Source organism: Mustela putorius, unplaced genomic scaffold (genome assembly GCF_011764305.1).
Source record: "Mustela putorius furo isolate JIRA1106 unplaced genomic scaffold, ASM1176430v1.1 tig00003836_pilon_pilon_pilon, whole genome shotgun sequence".
Taxonomy (NCBI): domain Eukaryota; kingdom Metazoa; phylum Chordata; class Mammalia; order Carnivora; family Mustelidae; genus Mustela; species Mustela putorius.
The window spans coordinates 5,260,152-5,278,360 of NW_025421989.1; the positions used below are offsets into that span (position 1 = coordinate 5,260,152).

The 18,209-nt window shown below is 51.4% G+C and overlaps 1 long non-coding RNA gene across 1 annotated transcript in view; it reads left to right on the forward strand.

Moving 5' to 3' along the window:
* Positions 1-1,345: 1,345 nt before the first annotated feature.
* The window catches only part of LOC123394725, a 33,418-nt gene continuing 16,554 nt past the window's right edge, over positions 1,346-18,209 (forward strand). The window contains exon 1 of the long non-coding RNA XR_006609450.1: positions 1,346-1,460. This is a non-coding gene — a long non-coding RNA (uncharacterized LOC123394725). The remainder of the gene's footprint in view (positions 1,461-18,209) is intronic.

Here is an 18,209-nt window from a genome sequence, read left to right on the forward strand (position 1 = left end):
GCTCTCTGGGACAGGGGCTTCTGGAGCTCTGCATCGTCGTGTAAGGGGTCTGGTCTGCAGAGGTCACTGTGCGGAGAAACCACGGGCAGAGACGAGAGCAGGACAGGGAGCTGGTGAGGCGTCCTGGCTGTGCTAGCCCTGCTGCTTGAGTCATCCCCGACCACACCCACACCGACAGGGACGGACCCGTGGGTGGCCTGGCCCCAGCCCCGGTGGGACAGCGGCTGCAGGACCACAGCCCTGGGGACAAAAGCCTACCTGACCAGATCCTCCTGGCCAGCCAACTTTCTGAGCAAAAACGCTCTTCTGGTGCGAAGCCAGTGTTTGGGGGGACACTGTGTGTTGTTCTTCAACCAGGGGTAACCGGAACAGCTATGCTCCCTGCCGGGAAAGTTTGGCCAAAGTTCCGCTCCGCGTGTATCCGTGGACTGATGAGTTCCTGTCTGAGATGGAGCTTTCAGGTTCGAGTCGTTTGGAAGAGTTCCTAAAGCAGAAAACGTTCTTGTGCTGCTGTAGTACTGGGTGTCGCCGACCCTCCTTTTCTGCGCAGACTCAGTTTGCTTTAAGTCGTGCCTCAGAATGGAGTTTTTCAAAGACCCTTTCTAAGAGTTCTCAGAAACACCCGCTCCCACTGATGCTCTTGAAAGGTCCCCAGATGTGCTCCTCTAGTCATCTGCTCACCCTGAGGGGCTCCCTGGTCCCCGGCCTCACTGACATGGGTCCCAAAGAGAACTGAAGTCCCCCAGAGCACTGTGTCCCTCCACCGAGGGCTCAGGGACAGCAGAGGCCCTGGGAGAACCTGATGTGGTGTGGCGGCCACCAGGTCCGCTGTGGGGGTCGGGACGTGGCCGAGGGCGCTGACTGACGACAGCTTCTCTCCCGAGCCGGGCTCCATGCGGTCACTTCCCCACGTCTAATGCTTCTACTTCAGCCAGAGTTTTTGCCTGGAGGCTGAATTCCAGACAGTGAAAAACACAGTCAGGAACTTCATAGCGACATCAAGAGTTAATCTCTTTGTTTAGTCCTCAAACGGAGCTTTGCCTTAAAGTCGTCGCATTCGATTAAATGTCATCTCTGTTCTTTCCGGTGCCGGGAGGATGAAGGCCGTGCAGAGGACGTCACGGACAGGCCAGAATTGCCCTCACGTCATTTTGTCAGAATAGAGCGCATTCGTCAGGGGGGAGAAATGAATAAAGCTATCAAAGTTATGAAAAATACAGCAGGAAAAAATTAAACGATTATACATTAAAGCCTCAGGACCTAGAATATTATTCCTTATAAAACATCCCGGCATTATTTCCTGGAATGCTCACTTTTTTTTTTCTTTTTTAACGGCTCAGTGAGTCACACAGCAAACCTACAGCCGCTGCAGAGCTGCGGAGACAACGTGCCGGTGTGTCTCCTCCGTCAGGTCTACCGGAGCCGCTAGCTTTCTTCGCGTGAAGCCTCAGCTCAGAACAGTGAGTCCTAAATAAATGTGTCATTTAAAAATCAGTAAAATACCGACTCCTCTGCACAACCCTTGTATGCCTCCTGCAGCTCTGTCAAACGGGTACAGGCTCCCCCGTGGAAAGGCCAGCGGAGCTCAACCGTCAAGCAGAAGTTCCTACAAGAAGTAGGGGCCAGGCCAGGGTATGCACTTCCCACCTAAGCTCCCTCCGGAAAGATGCTCTTGCAGAACGACAAGTTCCACGGTCCGTGCCACTGAAGGTACCATGTAGGCAAACCACCGTGGACTTTTTAATAACGCAGACTTGTCATAGTCAGTCCAGGTTGGGCTCGGGGGCTGTCAGCGCCGTAGGTTGTGAACTTTGTCCTTAATCTGCTTCGGAGACCGACAGCCAAGGCCCTTGGTGTCGTGGCGTGCAGTGCCTTTGCACGGACACAGCCCTCGCCCAGGCCAGGTGCCTTGTCCTGTCACAGCCTCGCCTCCGGGAGGAGCTTGGATCCCCTGGTGAGGCGGCGGTATTCCAGGTCCAAGAGGGAGCCAGAGAGATGCGGGACAGGGGGTTGAACAAAACTGACATCTTCTCCCTGGTCAAAATTCTGACTCTGTGGGGAAAAACCAAACCCAACCAAACCAACAAACCAACCACTTGTGGCAAATATGAAGTCTTCAGTGGGCAGCGCGATGTGCACAGCCAGTCCCCAAATAAGGAAAGGGCTCTTTTGTTTTCAGCACGCCTCAGGAAATGTGGTGATGAGCCCTTCTGTGTCCTGGGACGTAAGTGCCGTTGATTACCAACGGTGCGTTTGGTTTATCTTTACTCTGGTGTAGAGCGAGCCAGCGTATGCTGGAAGGGAGCTGGGGTTCTGGTAACTTCCTCATGGGTATTGATAGGGCTAAGCAGACGATGTTTTCACCTTGAGAGCTTGAAATGCCTTGACCTACCTGGACCTATCTTTTCTTTCATTGAAAGAGCTTGTGTATTGGTTTGCTTTGCGGCTTTGATGCCTTCCAGAAAAGGCAACTTTGACAAACCCCTCTGAATATCTGGTGTCTGTCGGTAGCAGGGGATCAGACGCCGTCGGACGGAAGAGTCGATCCAGGTGTGCGTGGACAGACGGACACAGTGACATCTGCAACGCTCACATCTCGTTGCTTAACCTCTTGTTGGTTCTGGGTGCCTTTTCTTTGTTTCTTTGTTTCCATTTGTAACTGCAGCGACTTCGCAGATGGCGTTGTATCCGTGTCAGGTGTAGGAGAGAGCGACTCAGCACCTTCCTGCGACACCCGCGGCCCATCCCAGAAAGTGGCCTCCTTGGTCCCCGTCACCCGTGTCCCCCGTCCCGCACCCAGCTCCCCCGCGGCTCGCGTCCCTGTGTTCTCTCGAGTTAGGAATCTGTTTCTCGCTTTCTCTTTGTCCCTTTGCTCATTGGTTTTGTTTCTTAACATCCCACATATGCGTGAGATCACGTGGTGTTGCTGTGCCTCCGACCGACTTACTGATCTCGGCAGGATCCTCTCCAGCTCCATCCGTGTCATCCCAAATGCCAAGATTTCCTTCCTTTTTCTTGTTCATGGCTGAGTAGTACTCCATTGCCTAGAAAGACCCCTCTCCCATTCACCCATCCATCTGTCGACGGGCACAGCTGCTTCCGTCGTTGGGCTGTTGAACATAACGCTGCCGTAGACGCGGGCTGCGTGTGTCTCTGTGACTTAGTGTTCCTGATGGTATGGGTTGAGGGACATCTTTGTATGTCCCATTAGCCCGAGGGCTTCACTCTTAAGGAAGGAAGAAATGGCCCACAGATAACTCCTTCCGTGTTTTAACTCTCCAACAACTCTGTCCTGGATCAAAAGGAAGGGACACGGGTATACCAGCTGGCAGCACCAACTGTGGGATGACACTGTATTCACTTCTTATCCACCGAGGAACCACAAGGAAGTTTCTTTCTTTTTTTTTTTTTTAAAGATTTTATTAATTTATTTGACAAAGATCATAAGTAGGCAGAGAGGCAGGCAGAGAGGGGGGAGGTGGGAAGCAGGCTCCCTGCTGAGCAGAGAGCCCGATGCGGGACTCGATCCCAGGACCCCGAGATCATGACCCGAGCCAAAGGCAGAGGCTTTAACCATCGAGCCATCCAGGTGCTCCCACAAGGAAGTTTCTTAACCTCTCTGTGCCTCGATGTTCTTATTTGTAACGTGCGGAGGATGACAGTACCCCACGTGAGGCATTGTTGTGAGAAGCATCTGAAACGAGAGGTTAACGGGTCAGTTGATGTCATGTAGTACGTGATGGGGACGTGTTAGCTACTCCTATTATCGTAGATGTAGAAAACAGTCTTTTAAAGATGTTAATGAGAATTCGCAACTGCGCAATTGCAGATCCGTGGTTAAAATGCAGGTCTGGTTCCACAGTCCTCTCCTAAAGAGGGCTTTGCTGATGGGGGTGTGGGTCTAATGCTCTGAAGTCTTGTTCCAACTTTCTGGAGCTCAGACTCCCCAGAACCAGGCCGTGTTCGTCTTGGATCTAATTTCCTTCTTTGTGGATCATGGGGGCCTCTTAATGGAATTTCAGAGTTCTTCCAAGGTAGGGCAAGAATCAATGTATAAGCAGTTATTAGAGAAGGCTGACAAGGGTTCTGCGGTGCAATTTCCTGGCTTTGAGAAAAGATTCCTCATTATAGACATGCAAATACGAGATGGAAAGGTTCAGCATTGAGGTCCTTCAGACAAGGAAAGGAGACATCCATGCGCATCCTTGGGGGTGGCTTCTAAAAGATAGCCCCTTCCTCGTATGTTATTTTTTCAGGGACTTATGCTTCTGGACTGATTTGGGTATTGTGCTTATGTTTCTATTTTGCTGGTGTTTTTTACGTAAGTTGTGGATAACAAGAACAGACATCTAGATATCTAGAAAGGGTTTGAAGAGAAGCAGAATTGTAAACAAATAGACTTTCCGAGCAGGTGGGAAATGGAAACCAAACCCCCAATTCTGTGTGTACAGTTTGATATATTCCTGGCAGACATGGCCCTCTGTCTGTGAGAAATCCGATGTGAATAATTTTTGGACATTAAGGAGCTTTTCAAGGAAAATATTTGATGAGTTGACAAAGGAATGAACAATAGCCATGGGATGCAAATTTCCTGAGAATTCTCTAGAGTTGGAAGTGAGAGGAATTTTGACTTTGGCACAACACATCTCTGAGTTGGCAGGACCAAACATATTTCTAAGAGAATTTGCACTCTTACTTGAGCCGAAGACATACTGGTCGCCCCCGCCCCCACCGCCCACACACACACAAGCCTTAAAACCATCGCTTTTTTCATCCACAAATTCTAGTTCCTTCCTTCCCAAGGGAAAATGTGAATTTGGGCTCGTATGAAATAAGTGCAAGGTTTTAAGTCAAGATGACTGGTCTGTACTTTACAGAATGTAGCATCTTCTCGGTGGCGCTGACGCCGCCTGCTTCCCGGGGTTCACCTTCCTGTCCGCGCCTCTCCCTCCTCGGGCTGCGTTGGGTCTGCGCCCCCCATGGAAGTGATGAGCTCCCGTTGCCGTGTTCTGTGTCACAGAACGGCTCGTTCCCATACAGCAGTCCTGATCCAGATCAGGGGTCAAAGTCTCGGATCCCTACTCTACGGGTTAAACGTCGGTGACTGTGTGCAGACAAGAAAGGCAAAGAGAAAACGCGTCTTCTGAAAAAGGGTTTTTTCCTACCCTCCCCCGCAAAATAGAGTGACTGATCCGCCTTGTCCTTGCGTAGAGACAGTGTGGGAAGGTTCAGTGTTCGAAACGCCGTCCGCTTACATGTTTTGCGTCTGATTTAAAAATGTCAGAGAGCAGTGCCTCTTACAACCTATTGGGTGCCTTTGATCTTTTCTGCTTATTACGCTGGGGACATGTGAAGACACATGCGCACCAACAATATTTCCTCAGGAGAAACAATCAAGAGGAAGATCGTAGGTTTCTGTCTAGAAATAAGTCCCTCAGTATCTGCTAATTCCCCTGTTCGCAGCAACCTCCCACAGAAGTATTTTACTTGCTAGCACTTTGGTAAATATGGCCTAAAAGTCCTGCTGTAGCTCAGAATCCTCAAGATCATACTTTCTGCTGGGCAGGGGAATGAAAAGTAGCCTTTTCCCCTAAATGTCTACTTTGTGGAAATGAATGTATCCGTGGTCTTTTGGACTTCAAATCCATGGGACAGTTCTTAGGCGCCTTTGAAGTCAGCCTAATTCTCGCCGCCGTTTCCACGGTGGCCACCGGAAAAGTGTCCGTGGTCCAGTAGACACGGCTGTGATACGTGACCTCCGGTGGCGTCCACCAGTCCTGGTTTCCAGCAAGTGTGCGTGCACCGAGCACGTCAAGGACGCATCCCGAATGTGGCGTCTGTGACTTCACACCCAGGGGCCTCCGCATAGCTCCAAGTTTCTGGGAGCTCGTTGGCGAGTAGAGGCTGCCTTATCTTTTCTCCCCTTTGATCGAACATTCTCTTGACGCTATTCATTCAGGAGACCCATGTCTTTCCGTTTTGCTGTGGCAAATTACGTCCGGCCAACTTGCTTATCATAAAACTGATAATAAAGAAAATCTCATTTGTTTGAGACAGTAAAACGTTATATACATTTTAGGGGGTGGCAGGAGGAATTAAACCCAGAAGTAAGTCTCCTTTTTACAAGGACACTAAATTTTAAGTGCCTGCTTTATTTGCTTACTAGGTGAATGACTGAGACCCTCTCCTGCTGGATTTCATTATCCTTGAGGCTAGGAGAAGACTTATAGGCTCCCCACGATACCGGATTTTCAGCACTAATAATATTCTTCCCAGCAGGTGAAAACTACTCGGTTTTACATATCGGGGACATTATTTTCATCGTCAAGTCGAAAGCTTACCTCCCATCAGTATGATATGGATCCTAGGTAATACGTGTTGGTGTCATTTTTATACCAAGGTCGCCGCGAAGGTTTTTAACCGTATTCCCCGGCTGGAAATGAAACCCACCAGTGCGTTAATATGGTAATAAATTACGCCGCTCTTTGCAACTCTCCCCTACTTTGTCCGTGTTGGACCACAGAGACAGACTTTGTAATGTCACTGTTCTGAACGTCTGTTGGTCCCAAGAGAGAGCGAGTTATTCCTGAAAACACAGAAAAGGCCTGTGAAGGTGAATTTCTTTTCAGTTGGCGTACTTAAGACGTATCTTTAAAAACCTTTTCTTCCGACCGGCAGCGTGCAGTTTGAATATATATATGTTTGCTCTCCCACACCGGTCTTTCCACCTCCTGGAAAATGCTTTTCTGCCGTGTCCTGGACACGGGGCTTATTCACAAACACCTGGAGGGGGTCTGCGTGTGTCTCTGTCGACTGTACTTGTCTTCTTGAGCTGGACAAGAGACCAGAGCAAGGCATCCTCGAACCTGTTTTGGCTGGGGGAATGGTCCGTTGAAAAGTAGACCCACCCGGTGGAGGTGGCTTTGACCCTTCTGTTCTCACGTCCCCCTAGTGGGGCTTTGGGTAATTTAGGACACTCTCCTCCGATGTGTGGAGATGCTGACGTCTCTCCATCGGGCAAGGACTCTGCAGTGCAGCCGCCCCGTGTGGGTCGGACGGTGTGTTGCAGCCCCTCTGACGGGAACTAGGATTCTGGCTTCTCTCGCTGAAGAGAGATGCACGCCCTCGGCCATGTCAACATGACGGCCTTGGTCCCATATTGGGGAAAGGGGGAATGACTGTCACGTGGAGACGGTCCTCTGCTAGCCCACGCATGCAGCAACGCAAGCTCGGTGCCGTTGTGCATAATAAAGCATTAGCATGGTGAGACATCTTTCAAAAAGTCGTTGATTGTGACTTCCGTGCACTCTTGGCACAAAACTCTGTCAGGAAGTTTAATGATATTCGCATCAGCCACAGTAAGGCGTTGGGTGACACACGCTTTCCAGGCGCCGATGTTCTGTTGAAAGCTGTTTTGAACGGAACCCTTGTAGCATGTCCCGTGTTCCCAGACTTCACCCCCAACATTGCGTGGCTGCGGTTTCCGTGGCAAGACCCGTCTCCGGAAAGAAAAGTTGGGTGGAGAGTCGTGGCTTCTTTAACCTGATTGCGCGAAAGAGACGGCTTCCAGCCCTCTGTTTTGTGCAGAGGGCGTCAGTCTGGACCACACAGACGACGGGAAGTTAATTTTCATTGTTCTTCATGCTTTTTGATTAGGAGGCAGGAGGCCAGGAAAGGAAGGGAGCTCAAACACGTTCATGCTAGACTCGCCCACAAATGGAAGCGGGAAACCTGGGGGCGGGGGGCTGTGGTGAGGCCCGCCCCATGATGTGGCCCGCGCAAATGACACATCGGATGACTGTCCAGCCTGGGAACCACGCCCCTAAATATTTACGCAACCCATTTGAAAAACAGGTGCACACGAAAACCTGCCCGTAAATGTTCATAGCAGCTTTAGTCTTCATCATTCAAAGTGAGTGGAAGGGACCGAGATGCCCTTGAGTATGTGAATGCCGAGCCAACGTCGGTCTGTCGGGACCGTGGTACGTCCTTTGGAGCTTGAAAAACACAGACCGAGCCGTTGAGCCACCAAAGAACATGGGTGAATCTGAGATGTATGTTGCTGGGGGGGAAAGCCGGGGTTGAAAGGAAGCATCCCGTGTTTATCCGTTCCCAGGGTGATCTGGGAAAGGGAACGTCACAGACACAAGAGAGCATCTGTGCAGTGCAGGGAGGGACCGACGGGTAAGGTGCGGATCCTGTAAGTCACGGGGGTATGTGCCGCCGCGTATTTGACACAACCCACAGAATGTGGCAGCACACAGTGCACTTGGCTATCTGCCACGTTTCCCGAAGTCACGGGACATTGGGAAGGTTCAGGATAGAAAACTGACAACGACACACCCTGAGTGCGTTACACGTTTGAGAAACCACCTGACCTCGGGGAAGGGACCGAGGTGCTCACGTCGGTCACTTTGGAAAGGAGGAGAGGTTCCGAGGCTGAAGGCAAGAGAAACCGCATTCTCCTGGGTATGGACAGCTCTCTCCTGGGTATGACAGCGTATAGGGGAAGGTTGTGATACCATGAGAGGCGTGTCCTGGAACTGAGCCGCAGAGTATGTGGCCGCTGTGCGGCGGGAGCCCCTTTCTGTCTGTTGGAGTGGACGGTGCAGGACACCTAGCAAGAGGCCAGAAGAATCCACGCCAGGGTTGCTGGAGACAGCCACGTACGCTTCCGGACGGCTGAGCACAGACACGCATGTTTCCACGTTGGTGTGTGTCTGGACATCTGCCCGGGGGCTAGAGCGGTCCAGAAGAGTCCCTGGAAATCTCTAACCGTCTGGACTAATCCACGACGTCAGAAGTCCAGAGAGACTGGCCTCTGGTGCCCTATCAGGACAAGAGCCGCAGTTCTGCCGCGTGAAGGAGCTGTCCTGCGCGGTCACCCACATCACATGGTCCCGGGTGCACACGTGTGTACCGCTCACAGAGCCGCACACCGAAGACGGGTGCACGTTCCCGGGAGGGAGACGAGGCCACGGCATTTCCAGAGCCAGATAAACCGTTTCACATTGCGAGAGAGTGTCTGGTCTCGTGGCATCGGGACCCCTGACACCACCGAAAGCAGACGTGGCTGAGGCCAGTCGGGCTCGCGCACCTGCGCTGCTGATGAGATGAGACGAGACAGAGCCAAATCGTCACTGTTCCAGCTGAGGGACGTCCTGCTTTGCCGGCCACTGTTTCCTTAACCCTCCGTGTGCTCAGGCAGACGCGGTGTTCACTGTCCCCTGCCGGGCCGGGGGGCTTCGTCGGCGTCCGGTCTGCGCCGCGGGTGGACGATGCGTTCCCTGCCCGCCGCCCAGCCGTCGCCGCTGCTGGGCAAGAGATCCGAACGCGCCCGCGTGGTTTCCACACAGCGAAGTCAGCAAACGTCCGTCCCTCTTCACTCGGCACGTTCCTCACCCACAGAGCAGCCTTCGGCTTCGGCACAAGCTTCAGAACCCAGAAGCCAGAGTGTAGCACGCGCGCCTGGGAGCGCGGCCGCGGGGCTCGGTGACGTCCGCCCGCCCCTGCTTCCCGGCAGTGCGACCGTGCGCGGGGGCCGACTCCGCTTTCCCGGGGACCCTCGTGTGTCTCCCGGGGCTACGGACCTCAGTCCGGAACGGAAGCGTCCTTGCGAGAAAACACTCGCTTCCTGAAGGTCGTGACTTACTGAATGGAAAGTGGTGCTTCTGGGGAAACGTCCCGTGTTCTCCCTGCATTCCCCAAACATGGAGCCCCCGGCCAGGGCCAGAGGCAGTGCCAGGGCCAGAGGCAGTGCCAGGGCCAGAGGCAGTGCAGGAAAGTCGGGGGCCTGAGCATCCGAGTCCGAGACCCACGTAAACACCTAGAAGGCACGACCGGAGCGTGGACCTCCGTAACCGTCCGCCTCCCGTGGGGACCAGACGGCGCAGCCTGCTCCAGTGCAGGGGCCGGAGGGCACGGCAGCTGGAGTCAGCGGGCCCGGGGCTGGGGGCATGGAAAGTGTCAGAGCGTCATTCTTCCTGTCCTGTACTAATGCATGTTGAAGCCCTCATTTTAAAACCGCTGTGCTGGCCCCAGAGCGTTGGAACAAGACATTTTTTATGACGACACGCGGTGCTACAACACGCAAAGTTCACATTTTAAGACAATTCGCTTCCTGTTGAGCCTAGCAGGGTCTCTAGAGGTGGAGCTCGAGGTTCTTATTTTTGAGCGATGGGAGTCCCTCCTCACTTGCCGGCCTTCGGGGAACGGTGCAGAAGGAAGCCCTGATGGGTTTCCAAGAGGCCATCTGTCGCCTGTCCCTGGTTTAGGAGACCCAGAAGGTGAATGTCCGGGAGAAACCGCGAACTGGCACGTGGTTATTATTTCTGCCTGTCAGCTGTCGAGTCTGCACTCGCAATCCCATACTGATAGAAAACAGAGGCAACTCTTAGGAATTCCTTGCAGCGACCTAGCCTGCCCGCCAGCGAGTTCGGACCAAAGTCAAACATTGCACAGAGGCTTGATAGGGCAAGGTGGATCATAGGAGAGGGGTTTTAAAGTCATATTCTGGCATCCACACAGCCTGACACTTTCCACTCTGCAGTGCTGACCGAGGTCCACCTCCCCTTCTCTGGCCTCACGTCCCCCACCCATTTCAAGGGCAGAGCACGGGAGACACCTGAACAACTTCTCGGATTCTGCTGTGCCCAGTCACAACTGGACAGTTCTCGTGATTCTGTACACCATTTTTTTTAAAGATTTTATTTATTTATTTGACAGACAGAGATCACAAGTAGGCAGAGAGGCAGGCAGAGAGAGAGAGAGGAGGAAGCAGGCTCCCCGCTGAGCAGAGAGCCCGATGTGGGGCTCGATCCCAGGACGCTGGGATCATGACCTGAGCCGAAGGCAGAGGCTTAACCCACGGAACCACGCAGGTGCCCATTTTTTTTTTTTTTTTTAGAACAGGTTCAGGCTTTTAGTAAAACTGGAAGAAGACACGGAGGTTTCCGACACGCTGCCGACCACCCACGCGTCCCTCCTTCCCCCGTGGTCCACACCAGTCACCAGTCACCAGGCATTTTTTTTGTGGAGGGTGAAGGCATGTTGACACGTCGTCCTCGCCCAGAGGCCATAGTTGACCCTAGGGTTCCCGCGAGGTGGTGTATGTTCTGTGGATTTGGATAAACATGCGATGGCATATGGGCATCGTCGTATCATGCATTCCTGCGCAGTATTTCCACTGCTCTAAAACCCTCTGTGTTCTGCTCATGTCTGTCTCCCCTTCAACTCCTACAGCGACTTGGTTTTTTTTCTTTCCATCTCCATCGTTTTGCCTTCTCCAGTGCGTCGTATACTGGGAGTCCCACAGAACGCCGGTCGCCTTTTGAAACTAGTTTCTTTCACTAAGCAATAGTATTTAAATTTCCTCCGTGTCCCTAGTGATCTTTTAAAAACATGGATCAGGTGCCATGACCCCCTTCAATTTTAAATTACTTACTGACTCCCACTGAAAACTTACTAGTATGTCCTCAGCGTCTTCCAACATATTTTCTGGTCAAGCGTACCCTGCTGGAAAGACCCCAACGCCATTGGCCACCACAGTGTGTCCCGCATCACACAGATGTGGGATTTACAAAAATGAGTTGGACTGCACCATTTGTAAGATTCTAACCCAAATGCTAAGAAGGGTTTGTTTTTATAAGTACAATTTATTATGCAATGTTCCATGGCTCTAAAAAACATATGGGTTCCATCTGTATAAGTTACAAGCCATAAGAATAAAAGGAATGCCTCTGAACCCTCCAAACACCTGTGGAACTAAATGTATCTCCATATTCCTTTTCTCTCATATCATCTTTCCTGTTCCTAGCGACAGACTCTGCAGTGAGTTTTTGTGCTTTTTATTATCTTGGGTGTTTTTTAATAGAGTTTTATTATGTGTACATTTGTCCCTGATTAGATTTTGTTTTGTGGGCTTTCCAACTCACTTTCATATATTGGTACTGGTGTCGTGGAGGTTATTTCATGTATAACGAGATGCATCTATTTTTTATTTAGTTCATTAGTATGTACTGGTAACGACCGCCGTAATGTGCCGTGAGCATATTTCTATCCATCACCCCGAAATGTTACTTCCTCCTCCTTTAGGAGTAATAGCCAACATTCCGCTCTTACCTCTCAGAGACCGTTGACTGAAAATTCTCATTCTCATTAATCATTGGAAAAAGCACATGTAAATGCCAGTGAGATATCCGTACCCCCCGACCCCAAATGATTAGAATTGAAAAGACTGACCACGGCAGGCCCCGGTGAACATTTAGAGCAGCGGGTCCCCTCGCATGGTGGGCAGGGATGAGAATTGTCACAACCACTTTGAAAAACAACTTGGCGTTTTCTTAAAAAGTCGTGCTACGTGTCGCGCTCCCCCGCCGTGCCTTCCAGAGTCCTCTCCTGATTTCCCTGAGAGATGGTGACATACAGGTCTGCACAAAGATGCCCACGCAAATGTCATGGCCGCCGTGGTCACGCTAGACCCAAACCTGCTGTGACGAGGGGAACTGACGTGTGATACACCGCAACAGATCACGTGTGTTCGTGCTTTATAAACACAAAACAAAAACAAAAAACCAGTACCCCGTGGATGCAGTGTGTAGTGACTTAATTGTTCCCTTTAGTACCAAGTTTCTCAGGTGTTGCACATTGCTGTGGTGGACCGTAGCTCATTAATTCTGCTCGTCGTGTAACATTTCACTGCGTAAACTGGTAACATTTGGCCGGTGGGTCATAGTTGACCCACTCCCACCAGAAGCTATGATCTCGGTGCTCAGGACCCCGGACTCAGGACACCTGGAAAATATCTGCTTCTACAGCAAGGAACAATAGACTGTAGTCTGTGAGCCAAGTCTGGCCCACCCCTTGTTTCACTAAATAAAGTTTTATTGAGACACGGCCACGGTCATCGCTCTGTGCATTGTTTCAGCTGTTGTCGTGCTAGAAGGACAGAGCCAAGTAGCTGCTCTTCTAGGCCTAAACTATTTACTATCTAGCATTTTGCAGGAAAATTCTGCACAAAAACCCCTGGACCAGCGTATGAATAAAGATTTTAACCTAAAATATGAGGTAAGCAAATGTAAGCAAAGACCTCCTTCAGGCTGTTAGGTAAGGAAAGCAAAGGAAAAACAACCTTCTGAAATTATCCCAAACTGGAGCTATTAAAATTGTCCAGGACTGAACCTAATGCCTACACCAAGGCCCATTGTAGGGCACCTAAAATAATTGGAATGTTTCACTCTGTAGGGCCCAGATGCTTGTGGCTTGGGGACATCCACACCCTTTACAGGCCAGGCAGTCGTCTTGGCATCAGTCACAGCTTGGAATGGCTTTGTTTGTCAGTCTAGGGTTCCCCAAAGTGTGGATGAGGTTAGGAGAGCCCACGTGGACCCTGTCTCATCGTGACATTGGTATCCACGAGGAGTCTGTGTCTTGGGGTTCCGGTGCAAAGACGCATCCTCTGACCACGATGGCGCCTCTTCCAACAGCTAAGTTTATCTGCAGAAAATTAACCTGCCCAGACCCTGTGTTTCTTTTCATCTTTTTTTTTTTTTTTACCCTACCTGGACACAATCTTTCATTCATACCAGGGAATGTTTCCATGTTCCGGGGCCACCTTCCCGAAATGGGCAAAAACCCACATTTGTGGAGGTGGAGGAGGGATTTTCTTTCAACTCAGCAAACAGGCCTCTTTCATTTCCTCAAACCTTTTAAAGAACCTCTTAGTCAAAGTTATCCTTAAAACACCCCTTTTTCTGGCTTAGTAACAAAACCACCTTCTACTTGCTCTCTTTCTGTTGCTCTAAGAGAGGCCCCATTCTCTAAGAAACTAAGCTGGTGGCTCCTTGCCAGAAAAATCCCCAAATGTGGAGCAGCATCCCCTAAGGTGTTCTCAAAATCACAAACCCATGCTTCTGTGTCTCCTGGGAAATATTTAAAAGGAGTGTCCTTCTCCATAAAAATCTTTCCCTAAACATAACTGGAAGACGTAGCCTCCGAAACAAATATTATTTTGGCAAAAAGAAAAAAAAAAGTTTCCAGGTTCTTGTTTTCAAATTGTCTCCTTCTCAGCCTGCCAGGCCTACAGTGTACAAAAATGTGTGTCCTGATGTAACTTCATCTGTACCCTGTGATTCTCATCTGCCCGGCAGTGTGATCTGCAGAGCCGTATGGCCAGGCAGAGCCTCACTCTTGAAGCCGCTGCCTCTGTTTGCTGAGCTGAAAGGGAACGGAGATTAGGAGGCCACAGTATTCCGGGCCCCTGTGCCAAGAAGACACCTAAGAATGTGTCCTAGTGTGTCGAGCCTCTTGATAACATGGGGTGGGAGCCAGCTCCGCCCTGCCTGTAAGGTGAGAACGTGAGACTCACCCCGAAGAAAAATGTGTCCGTTGCTTGCTGGCTGCCTCTGGGGTCACAGTGACCAAAATGCTGGCCGTTAGGGACGTTCTCAAATTACGCGTCACAGCTTGGCGAGTTCTCATTGACCACCTTCTCCAAGTTCCAGAGGGCCTGCCGGGGAAAGTAAGCATCCCTGCCTTCTGTTTGGATGGGGTTCCCTAGGTGGGCACCGTGGCAGCCGGGTTCCCACCGTCTGATAGGAACACCAGTGTCCCTGTAAGGCAGGGACGAATTGTATCCGTCCCCAAGGGCAAACACCATACACGGAAGAAAGGACACGTCTGTCCTGTGTCCGGAGCCTCAGCGTAAGGATCACCTACCCCTCGGCTCTGCCCGCAATGGGCGTGGCCAATCCAGGTCCTTTGGCAAGACGTTTTTTTGCTCCTTGTGTGTGCAGAGAAGTTTCTGGAGTGCTCGTGTCGCGGCCGGGCGGGAGGGAAATCCAGAATGGTCTTTGCCCTCCTGTAACGCTGTGCTACAGGATGTCCGAGCTGTTATTTCTCTAGAGAGCCTCACCGAGGGAGGCGGGTATCTTGAGGTCACAGGGGGACGTCATTATGTAGAGGGTTCTGGAGTCAAGGACCTGCAGAGTTAAGATCATTTGCATCCGGTGTATGTGCTGTCCCTAAAGATTACCCTTGGTTCTGTCTTTCCTTGTTTGTTTGTTTTTTTTCCCTCCATCACAGGAGTCGTTCTCAGAAATTTAGACTCCTGATCCACATGGTTCCACTGAAACCGTGAAAACGTAGCACTGGTTTCTGTCGTGGCTGTGCTTGCTTTAATAATTATCTTGTGCCCGAGGTATGTATCTTGAAAATAGAGTATTTTGTGATAGTCCTTCGTATTAAGAGAGCAGCAGGTGAATCGTCCCAGCGCCCCCGTCCTGACGGCCCTCACGCCCAGGCAGACCCCGCCGCTCGCTTCTCCGGCCCTCGGTGCACTGGACTGACCCAGGGTCGGACACCTGTGGGAAGGGACCGACTCTGCCAAAATCCCGTGGCTGCGTCAGGACGCCGTTCAAGCTCAGGCTGGCCGGGAGGTGGTGAGCACGGCCGTCTGCAACAAAAAACAAGCGGAGAAGTGTTGTTACTGTGGGTCACTCCGTGCCACCTCTGCTGTTCAACCCCGGGGAGCAGGGCTAGTCTGTGCCGACCCCCAGGGTGCGGCTGGGCCTGTGCGTCTCCCCTCTTCTCGGGAGACGGAGCTTTCCAGAGCCCCTGTCTGTCGCTGGGGAGATCTTAACCTGTCAGCGTTAGAGGAAGACATCACTCACTTCCCACAAATGTACCCTCACCTCTTACGTGCAGTTTATTATGACTTAACAACTATCCCAACGCAGGGGCTGTGTCTTCTGTGTGAGTCTGTGCTCGCTCTGGCACATCCGGGAAATGTCCTGCCGGGAGGGCAGATCGAATCCCGTGTGTGTGTTTCTTTGCACCCGCAGAATGCGTCTCGCGCTCCGGGGGGAATCTGAAATGGTCTCTTTAGAACTTTTCCCATCATAGAGCTTGTCCCGGTCACAATCTGGGGCTTTGAAACCAATAGTGAGGAGTCTCCTTCCCCAACTTCTGAACGTTTGTCCTCGGTTATCAACACTTTTCTGTACCTGCATATGCGGGTTTCGCGGTCCAAAACCCGACCGTGGCCGAGTTTTAAAAAAACGATAGAGTGGGTCACGGTGAGTGACAGTTGAGAAATCGGGGTAGGTGAGTGTCTACATCCTCCTCAGGGAATCCTGCTCAGCAAAGGACTGACTGCGGGTCCAGTGAAAAGGATTCCAGGGTCTGAAAATACTCCTGTCCACCTCCAGAGGGATACACATTGGGGACAGAGAGGCATCGGGTCCCTGAGAGTTTGGGGAGATTCTGACAACGGGGAATGTCGAGGCACTGCAAGTGAGTGGTCAGTGAACTAGGGCCACAGGTTTCGGGAGGAAGCAGAAAATGGCGTTGCACGGCACACAGCACACAGCTGGCCACGTGGGGTGCCAGGAAGCACGCGTGAGGGGGTGGTCGTCAGTCCCCTGGGGGGTGGGGGCTCGGGCTGTAGTCCTGCAAGGTGTTACCGTGGGGGCAGTGGTGACGGGGACTTGAGATCTCTGCATCCTTCCCTGCAGTTGCTTGTGCCGTAAAAACTGCAGTGAGAGAAGCTGTGTGCAGGGATGCAGGAGGAGAGCGGGAAGACGCCGGGCCTGAACATTGTCCACGGAGGGCAGGCAGGTGGGGCAGGTGGCTGTGACCTCTAGGGTCCCAAGAAGGAGCAGCAGAGCTTCTGAAGAAAGGCTGAGCAGGGCGGTGTGTTACTAAAGACCGAGCTCAAATACCCAGGATGCGATTATGACCATGAAAAGGAATGTCTCCGGGGTGTCCTCCGCCGACACAGACACACAGACCCTCCGTGTTGCGTCTGGACGGAACAGAGACCACCAGCAGCTGCCCTTGCTGTTCGTGCCGGCTCGCACGTGGAATCCTGAGGCTCCCGGTCATCTTTCTTGCACAACAGTGAAAGCCGGGATCGGGCTCGTGAGCCGATCAAAAGTATCGGTGACGGCTGTCTTTGTAGTGTCTGGAGAAACCCGCTGTTGGGTCGAGATGCTAATCAAGTTTGACGTCAAACAGTGAAAATCAGAGCGGGGTCGGGTGGAGAAGCGGTTGCAATGGACCCCCTGACCTAGTAACATTGAGGGACGCCTCACAGCCTGGCCACCAAGCTTTGCTTCCACTCTGGGGCGTCTGGGATCTTCGATCTTGTTTTCCTCTGCAAGCTTTCCCGTGCGGATGGGGCGAGGTCTGCTGGAGGACTTCCATGCCAGCTCCCCTGTGTTTGTACGAAGAGACCCCAAGAAGGCAGGCACCTGCTCTTTCCACGAGTCCAGGCTGAAAGGGGACGGCCGAGACCTGACCCGCTGCAGTGGTCCACCGAGTTCAGTGTGTCGCCTGAGTGTGTCGAGTGCATGTTCGGTGACTCACTAGAAACATCATTCCTTCCCCGCAGAAAGGTCATGCCCACCTGTGGCTTCAGGATGGCTCAGCTCACGTGTCCAGTATGAGGACACAAGCAGTGAGCAGGGCTGTTGCAGTAGTTGTTATACTATTTATCATTACATTGTTATAAGTGTTAAAATGGCTTTACGTTCATTTTATACAGAATTCTTATTCATTTTCCCAGCACTTCAGAGAAATGTACGAGCCCACCTGCCGAGAAACTACAATTAATAAAAGATTTTAAACTCGGTGAAAATATAAGTATAACTAAATAATCACAAATACTGTAAATAATTAGGAGTGTAATGGAAATTTCCATTTAAAGATGTTGACTTCGGTCAAGTGTGGGTTTTTCGTTTCTTCTTTTTTTTTTTTTTTCCAGGAGTAGAATTGAGTGATTCATCACTTCCATACACACCCAGTGCTCATCACAGGTGCTCTCCTTAATGCACAACATCCATCACAACAAAGATACCCCTTAACACCCCTCTACCCACTTCCCCTCTGGTCACCGTCACTGTGTTCTCGAGACTTACGAATGCATTTGATGGCCTCCCTCTCTTGTTTTTCCCTGTGTTCCTCTGTTTTGTGTCTTAAATTCCACGTAGGAGTGACATCGTAGGATGTTTGCCTTTCTCTGACTGCTTTAGCTGAGCATTGTACTATCTAGTCCTATCCCTGCTGTGGCCCATGGCAGATTTCATCGTTTCTGATGGCTGAGACGTGTTCCGGGGTGTACACACACATCTTCATCCGTCGATGGACATTTGGGCTCTTTCCATAGTTTGGCTATTGTCCATAGTGCTGCTAAAAATATCAGGGTCCATATG